Source organism: Lathyrus oleraceus, chromosome 3 (assembly GCF_024323335.1).
Source record: "Lathyrus oleraceus cultivar Zhongwan6 chromosome 3, CAAS_Psat_ZW6_1.0, whole genome shotgun sequence".
NCBI classification, from domain to species: domain Eukaryota; kingdom Viridiplantae; phylum Streptophyta; class Magnoliopsida; order Fabales; family Fabaceae; genus Lathyrus; species Lathyrus oleraceus.
In genome coordinates this window covers 288809823-288819635 of record NC_066581.1, presented here as the reverse complement: position 1 = coordinate 288819635, position 9813 = coordinate 288809823, and positions in this window count along the sequence as shown.

Genomic DNA, 9813 nt, shown 5'->3' with positions numbered 1-9813 from the left:
GGGCCGCTCGCCGTTTGAGGCAGTACATGATTTGCCATACTACTTTGTTGATCTCAAAAATGGATCCAATAAAGTACATCTTTGAGAAACCTGCCTTGACTGGAAGACTTGCCCGTTGGCAGATGCTCTTGTCAGAGTACGACATCCAGTACGTAACCCAGAAGGCAATCAAGGGAAGTGTGTTAGCAGAATATCTTGCTCACCAACCAGTTGAAGACTATCAGCCATTGAAGTTTGATTTCCCCGATGAGGATATAATGGTGATAAAGGATTCTGAGATCCCAGGCCCAGATGAAGGACCAGAACCAGGATCTCGATGGAAGCTCGCGTTCGATGGTTCCTCCAATTACAGTGGTCATGGTGTGGGAGATGTTTTAATGAATCCAAATGGTGGCTTTACCCCTTTTATAGCAAGGTTATGCTTTGATTGCACGAATAATGTCGTAGAGTATGAAGCTTGTATCCTTAGTCTGGAAGCCGCAATTGATCACCGAATCAAGATCCTTGAGGTGTATGGAGATTCAGCCTTGGTGATCTATCAAGTCAAAGGTGAATCGGAGACTCGCGATGCGAAGTTGATCCCGTATCGTGCTCATGTTGTAAAGATGATAGAATACTTTGATGATATCACTTTCCATCACATCCCAAGAGTAGAAAATCAAGTGGCGGACGCTTTGGCAACATTAGCATCAATGTACCAAGTCAGATTCCATAATGAAGCTCCACTTATTCGAATTGAACGAAGATATGAGCCTTCCTACTATCAATTGATTGAAGAAGAAACTGATGGTAAACCATGGTTTCATGATATCAAGCGATATCTTTTAAGTCAAGAGTATCCAGAAGATGCTACGTTGTTGGATAAGAAAACTCTGAGGAGGTTATCGTCCAAATTCTTTTTGAGCAATGATGTGCTTTACAAGAGAAACCATGACATGATTCTGCTCAGATGTGTGGATAGACACGAAGCAGACATGTTAATCAAGGAAATTCATGAAGGATCCTTTGGGACCCATGCCAATGGACATGCCATGGCCAAGAAGATTTTGAGAGTTGGTTATTATTGGTTGACCATGGAGTCCGATAGTTTCAGCTATGCAAGAAAATGTCATAAATTCCAAATTTATGCTGATAAGGTGCATGTACCGCCAACACTACTGAATGTTTTGACATCGCCTTGGCCTTTCTAAATGTGGGGCATCGACGCGATTGGTGCTATAGAGCCGAAGGCTTCCAATGGTCACCGCTTCATCCTGGTTGCCATCAATTACTTTACTAAATGGGTAAAGGCTGCTTCCTATACCAATGTGACGAGATATGTGGTTGCTCGCTTTATCAAGAAGGAGATTATCTGCCGCTATGGAATCCCTAGCAATATCATCACAGATAACGGTTCAAACTTGAACAACAAGACAATGACAGAATTATGTGAGAGTTTCAAGATTGACCACCATAATTCTTCTCCATATCGTCCAAAGATGAACGGTGTTGTTGAAGCCTCCAATAAAAATATCAAGAAGATCCTGCAAAAGATGGTGAAAACTTATAAGGATTAGCACGAGATGCTACCCTTTGCTTTGCATGGATACCGGACCTCAGTCCGCACTTCAACAGGGGCAACCCCATTCTTCTTAGTGTATGGGATGGACGCAGTTCTCCCAGTTGAAGTAGAGATACCTTCAACGAGAATATTGATGGAAGCCAAGCTGGACGAAGCTGAATGGATCCAAAACAACTATGATCAACTTAATCTCATTGATGAGAAGCGGATGACCGCACTGTGCCATGGACAATTGTACCAGCAACGAATCAAGAAGGCTGATGCGGTGTTTCGCAAGTATACGAACGCGTCAGAGTAATATAAAAGATTGTCGAATCCACAGAGACCAAGTGTCAATCTATCGTTATCTATCGTTATGGTGTTTATCAAAGGCAATCGAAATAGGTGTTTTTTGGAGTGTGCAATGAAAAGTAAAGTATTGAAATAAAGATATAATTAATAAAGACAGGTTTGAATGTAATTCACGTAATTAATTAATAATCCAAGTACTTGCTAGTAGAACTACTTATGGGCAATGTTTCCTACTTTGAAAAGAACTAATTTAACAGGAACTGTCGCTTTCGCATATTCAGAACCGAGTTGTACTCCCTAATCAAACCCTCTTATTGTCACTTATAAAAAGGCGCGCATTGCGTTAGAGTAGTAAACCTTAAGAAATATAGTATCTTGACTAAGTTGAAAAGTATTATAACCTGGATTTCTTAACCAAAAGAGGTTCTTACGAACCAGACTCTAAACTTATGAACGCGTCCGAAAATAGTTTTAAAATCTCTTTTCTTCTTTATGTTAAAATCTCCTAATGAACTAAACAAAGCGCTTTCGCTGTTTTTGAAATAGTTAAAAACAATTAAGTTTAAAAAGACGTTGGACGACTTTCGATCTTACCCAACGGAATTGAAGTGCGGGAAAACATAAGTTGAAAGTTAAAATAGCCCTTAAGTGTTTCTACGAATAATTGTACGGATTATCGGTTCAATTATGATCCTTACATTCTAACCTTATAGATTTAGTTAGACATGGTAAAGTAAAAGTGCATTAAACTAAATAAAAGTAGTGCGAGTGCGGAAAGTAAATAAAAGTAGTGCGAGTGCGGGAAATAAATAAAGTAAAGCGAGTGCGAGGAAATAAATAATTTAAAGCGAGTGCGAGAAATAAATAATTTAAAGCGAGTGCGAGGAAATAAATAATTTAAAGCGAGTGCGAGGAAATAAACAAAGTAAAGCGAGTGCGGGAAATAAAACAAAGTAAAGCGAGTGCGAGGAAATAAACAAAGTAAAACGAGTGCGGGAAATAAACGAAAGTAAAACGAGTGCGGAAAATAAATAAGATAAAGACAAGTAATAAAAACCTGCTCCAATCGGAGGGTTGAATAAATTGCAAAGCGGAAATGAAAATGGCGGCAGGATTAACTTCCTTCCCAAGTGCTCCAAACTCGATTACAGACTCTATCATAGACTCGATTACACAATTGTGGTAACACTCCAATGCGAAGCGATTACCACTTTATAAAACTGAATATATGCCTAAGTGAAACAAAGTTGCTCTGAGTTTGCCTCTGCTCTAAGTTTGGATGATTGTAAAAGTGATTTCGAGTTTCTATTTATAAGCAAGTAAAAAGATGGAAATGACAAGGATGCCCTTCAACTTGAAAATGGGAGGGAAAAACTTTCCTCTTGTGGCGCCCGCCACAAGGCCATGGCACCCGCCACAAGCACAAAATGAGGCACCTTAGTGGAAGTAGTGAGGAACGTGGAAGTTGAGGGAAGTTGAGCTTGGACACATCATGGCAAGGTCTATGGCGCTAGCCATGGGGTAGGCCACAAGTACAAAATGCTGAATTTTAGGGTTTTTAGCTCTTTTTCACTCCTTTTCTCGACCGGGGCTCCGATTAAAGTAAAAACCTGAAAACAAAGGAAAACATAGCAATAACACAACAAAATGATAATAAAACAACTAGAATGCATGTGAAATCGGAGTCGAAAATACGGTAAATTTCAGTGTTATCAAACTCTCCCACACTTAAACATTTGCTTGTCCTCAAGCAAAACATTAAAAAGCTCATAAAAGAAAAAGTGGTGTAAACGAGTGCTTCAGGTAAAAATTCTAAGTTCAAGTCGGGATGCAGTGATAGGTACTAACTGAGTGAACTAAGGGTATCATGATGACACTAATCCGCAAATACGGACATAAACTTCATTCCTATATTAACCAACCCATATTATCCCACAATACCTAGGCCTGCCTCTTCATCTCTTTTGTGTCCTTTTCATTCAGACGCAATCACATTAAGCCCGTTATCCGTACATGCTTCGTAGTAGAGTGGCCTGTTAGTGATTATGATCTGAGCATGGGGTTTCTGGCACATAAATATGTGTAAACCCTTTTATTGGACCCAACTGTAGTTGTGGGGGATCGGATCGTAATCCGCCCTACCGAGTTCAGTGCCAGATACCTCTGAACCAACTATCAGTGGGTAAGTTTTTCTTTTTCTAGCAAATTTTTACAATTCTTTGGTTTAAATGACTTTGTGAGGGTCACCTATACCGGAGTTGCCTTTTTGCTTTCTTTTATTTTTTTGTTTTTCTGGATCATTCATTTATTTGCATCGGTCCCCTACATAGAGGATGCGTAGGCCGGAGCTGACTGCTAAGATAAACTACTAAGGACTTATACGGAAATGATGATTAAGGCCGTGGTATATGGGGTTTCGGGAATGATTCCTATATTTATGAAGCTTATGGTGCTAAAATAATATTGATGTTTCGCAAAGTTCTCCCAAGTCACCGCATCCTTACTTAAAACATGTCTTTAAAACCTGAAAACTTTCGGAATAACACTATTTTCTTTTGCAAAAAAAAATTTTGTGGGGCTAAAGGTATGGGGAGGTAGGATTGTACTAAAGATCTACTGTATTTGGTGACTCGTCAGACTCATGCATTATACTAAAAAGAAAAATAAACAACTAAAAGAAAATAACAATAAATAAACTATCTAAAAACAGTAAAGAAAAAGCGATAAAGGAAAAACGAGAAAAGCAATAAAGAGAAGATGATAGAGTCTCCTCCCACACTTAAATCGAACATTGTCCCCTATGTTTCAAAATAAGATAAGGGAAGAGTTACCTGACAACCTATTGCTGACCTCTAGTGCCCTCGCCATCCTGAGGTGGACGACGGGATCGGGTACGCCGACGATCTCTCTGAACCATCCTCGCCATCAGGGCATCCTGAGCGGTCCTCACTTCTCTAAGGTGACCTATAATGGTACCCTGAGTGTTTTCTATGAGAGCAATGTGTTGTTGGTGGTGTTGTTGCTGACGGGCTTGTGTATTGGTAACCGTAAGCAGAGACTGTAGAACAGTGTCATAGGACCTGTCTGTCCTCCGCTGCGATTCTTGCATGAAGTTCATGTTGTTCGTCATTTGTTGCTGGATGGTAGAGAGGAGGTCGTCACGCCTTTGCTCTCTAGCCATGTGGTCACGCCACATCTCCTTTGTAATATAGAAGCCAGGAGTGGTACCTGTAGAAGAAGAAGATGGTGTGGTGTGTGATGGTGAAGGATGATGGGGGGACACATGGGGTACGGGAGATCTCTCTCTTCGATCATATTAATCATCAGTGTCATGTCCTGCCTCATCAGGAATGTTAGGAGGAAGAGGACCCAAAACAGGTGGGGCATCTAAAGCGTAGGTCCAATTCCTTTCATCTCGTACATCTGTACGTCTAGTGCACGGTAAAACAACAGACGGGATGGCTACACCATGAACCATAAGCATATAGCCTCCTTCTCTCCTCGAGCGGCACAATTTCATGTCTCTTAGAAATTTTAGGTTAATTGTGCGAGGAGGTAAGGGTTCTAGGGTAGCCATCTCATCGTTCAGGTTAAGCGCCCGAGCAATAGATGTAATCAATCCACCAAAAGAAATCGGTCCCGCTTTATTCAAAGTTAATGTCATATGAGCAAGCATGAACGGGACCGAATTAATACGTCTATTTGTGAGGCTTCCTTGTAAAAATAGAAGCTCTCTAGCATTAACCTTATTTGGATTCTCCCGGCCAAAAATAGTGCATGCTAACAAATATCTAAAAACTCTGATGGTCGGGTTATGGATAGTTGAGGCAAGAACTCCTTCAAAAGAGTTTATGGAAGTGTTTGATAAACGCTCCCAGAAGGAAATTACCTCAACAGACCATTCGGAATCCAAAGGGGCCTCACAAATAGAACCGTCCCCATGAGAGATTCCTAACAAGCTGGCTAGTTCGTCGGTACTAAATTGGTATTCAACAGCAAACATTCTAAATTTGACAGTACCAACTGTGCTAGCAGTGTTAGGGTTGACAATATAAATTAAGGAACTCAAAAATTCAATTGTCAACCGCTCATAGGTAGGTTCTTTATTGGAAAAGAAATTATGCAAACCTAAATTATCTAATAAATGAAATATGCTATGATAGATACCTAAAGTGTAGAGACAGTTTTCGTCAACATACCTTGTCGGGAGGATTTCCCGATTTTGCAACCGTTCAATAATTTTTCTTTGTCGATCCCCCAGTTTCCCTCCTCGAAGAATGAATCCGTTAAACTCCATTTGAAAGCTCTTGAAAAGTGATGAAGAAGATGAAGTGGTTTGTGAAAAGGTTGGATTTTTACGAAATCCGACGGATGAAAATGAAAATGGAATTCGGAAAGATGATTTGTACGGTGTGGTGGTTAGAAAAGTATGAGCTTTTTGTGGGTTCAAGGATGTTTTTCCAAGGTGAAAAAAAAGGGTTTGGAAGGTTGTAAGTTGCAAAAATGGTGAAGAAAGGGGTTCTGCCCCGACCTTTTACAGTCGCTGTGGCGGGCGCCACAGGGTCTATGGCGGGCGCCACAAGGCAAAATCTGGCTGGGTCGGGTTTTGGTCCTTTAGCTTGGGCTTCGCTTGTCTTTTGGCTTTGAGGGGTCCGGATAACATTTGTCTTGTGATTTTCCTAGTAGCTTTGACTTGCATAATTTTATAAAGGTAAAAACAAAAAATAAAAATGAAACTGAAACAAAAATAAAAATTAGATATAAATAAATAAATAACTGAAAAATTAAAATGAAAATAAAGTAAACATAAAACATATATAGATAAAAATAGAAATACTAATGTATAGATGTAGTTTATATAATATTCTAAATGCGATAATATAAGATGAGTTATGTAAATACGAGAAATATAAAAAAAAAGATAAAATAAGATGAAATGGTGAGATCAAATAGTGGGGATGTCGTTTTCCTGAGAGAATCCACGGAGCATGGCTACCTCCTGCTTGAGCTCTGCGATCTCCTGATATAGACAGTCGGCTTCAGTAGCATGGGTGAGATCAGACACTCCCATCTGTAAAGTGAGGTCAACCACCTCCTGTCTAAGCGCTGCCATCTCTCAACGACACTCAGCAATCTGAGTGCGAATGTCGGGTGTCTGCAATGAAAGATTATTAGAGAAAACATTGATTCTAGGAGATGGTGGTGTAGGTGTGTATTTAGCAATGGGTGGTGATCTTGGTTCCTCGACGGTCTCTCCCTGGCCCTCTAGAGCATAACTCCAATTCGCTAGATCATGCACACTAGTCATCATAGGATCTGGCAATGTGAAGTAATGGATAGCCTCGCTGCCTAATAGTAGTCGGAACTGACATGGGTGGAAAGAGGCTCTCCTCATCAATCCTCTGGTCAAACAGAAGTCAATGTCCATGGTAGTGTACCTATAGTAGATCCGGAGATGTGACAGCTTGCGAGACAGACCTAAAGCGACAGCAATCTGCGTGATGATTCCGCCCACATGGATGACTCCTTCAGTAGATTTGGAAACACCGCTGAGACTGTATAATAAAAAGTTCCCACATGCTACTGGGCGAGACTAGGATGCACAAAATAATAAGAAGATCTCCTCTTCACTCAGTAGTGTCTCTACATATGGCCTTCCCAGGAAGGAATGTGCTAATATCATCTGAAAGTATCTGAAGGCTGGGTTATGTATGACATGAGACAGCTGCATAGATGGATCCTGGCTTCCGCCACCCGAGATATCACTCAAAAACTTCTCAACCTCCTTACCCAGGAAATATCCCATAGGTGTCTCCGGGATAGCATCAGGAGTAGTCTGGAAGCCCAATAAGTCGCCGAACTCTTTCTGGCTGAAAGAGTACTCAACTCCGAAAAGCCTGAAAGCAGCATACCCATCTGGTCCTGAGTATGGGTCATAGTCGAATGAACTCAGGAACTCCAAAGTCAGGTTCCTATATGTGTTACTCAAGTCATCAACAAACTCATCCCAGTGAAGCTGGTGGCTAAGGAATCGGATACTCGACTCGTTACCCAGTGCCTCCATACAATGCTGATCAAGATAACGTGTGGGTGCCATAGGGCGCTGATACAAAGCAATGTAGCGCTCCCTCTGAGCATTATCTCTATAGGCCACATGCATGTCATCGAAATCCTGCATCCTGTTAAAGTTAAGAAAGTGATCCTGAAAATACAAACCATTCAAATCTTAGTCTCAATGCAAAATATGATAAAATAAAATAAAAATTAAATTAAATAAATGCGAAAAAGTAAAATGAAAGAAAAACCATGGGTTGCCTCCCACGCAGCGCTTGTTTAACGTCAATAGCTTGACGATTAGAATTTATACACCTGTAGTAGTAGGAATCGATGGATCAATCAGAGTGTGGCTCGAGTAGTATGCTGGAATGTCTCCTCCTTCGTAGAGCTTCAGTCTTTGTCCATTTACCATGAATGGACTACATGTATCGTTCTTGATTTCTACGGCTCCGGATCTCAGAATCTTGGATACTTCGAAAGGACCAGTCCATCTTGAACGTAGCTTTCCAGGGAAGAGTCGTAACCTAGAGTTAAAAAGGAGAACATGATCGCCTATATTGAATTTTTTCTTTACTATTATTTTGTCGTGATAGGCTTTTGTCCTCTCTTTATATATTTTTGTATTTTCGTAGGCAAATTGCCTAAGTTCTTCTAATTTATGAATGTCTAGGGTACGCTTTTCTCCAGCGGCTAGGTAGTCTAAATTCAAAGTTTTAATGGCCCAATAGGCCTTATGCTCTAATTCGAATGGTAAGTGACAGGATTTTCCATAAACAAGTTGATAAGGAGTAGTTCCTATAGGGGTTTTGAAAGCGGTTCTATAGGCCCATAATGCTTCTTGAAGCTTCTGAGACCAGTCTCTCCTAGAAATAAAAACAGTTTTCTCTAGGATTTTTTTTATCTCCCTATTAGATACTTCTACTTGGCCACTAGTTTGTGGATGGTATGGTGTTGCTACTCTATGCCTAACTCCATATTTTCTTAAAAGTTTGTCAAATATTCTCGATATAAAGTGTGATCCTCCATCGCTTATGAATAAACGTGGTGTTCCAAATCTAGGGAATATATAGTTTTTAAATAGTTTAATTACTACCCTAGTGTCGTTTGTGGGTGCAACTATAGCTTCAATCCACTCAGACACATAGTCTACAACTACTAAGATATACCTGTTTCCTAAGGATGGTGGGAAAGGTCCCATGAAATCTATACCCCATACGTCAAAGAGTTCTACTTCCTGAATGTTTCTTAGAGGCATTTCATCACGCCTTAAAATGTTTCCAGTGCGTTGGCATCTATCACACTTGACAATGCAAGCATAGACATCACGCTACATGGTAGGCCAGAATAGGCCAGCTTGAAGAATCTTGGCGTATGTCTTAGAGGTGCTCGCATGTCCACCATAAGGTGCAGAATGACAATGCTCGATAATACTATTTACCTCTTCTTCTGGAACGCAACGGCGAAAAATGCCATCTTTACCCCTTTTGAAAAGGAGCGGTTTGTCCCAATAGAAGTTTCTCACATCGTGGAAGAATTTCTTTTTGCGGTGGTAGTCAAGATCAGGGGGTACTATATCAGCAACTAGGTAATTAACGAAATCTACATACCAGGGTACGTTATTTATTGCTAAGGAATTTTGGGAATGCTTATAAGGATCTAGGTTAATATCTTCAATGGTTTCTACTCTAGCGATCAGTTTATCATAGGCGAAATCATCATTTATGGGTACTAGTTCTGGTTTCAGATGTTCTAGCCTAGAAAGGTGATCGACTACTACATTTTCAGTGCCTTTTTTATCTCTTATGTCTAAATCAAACTCTTGTAGTAATAGAATCCATCGGAGTAACCTGGGCTTAGCATCTTTTTTACTTAATAGGTAACGAATGGCAGCATGATCGGTGTAA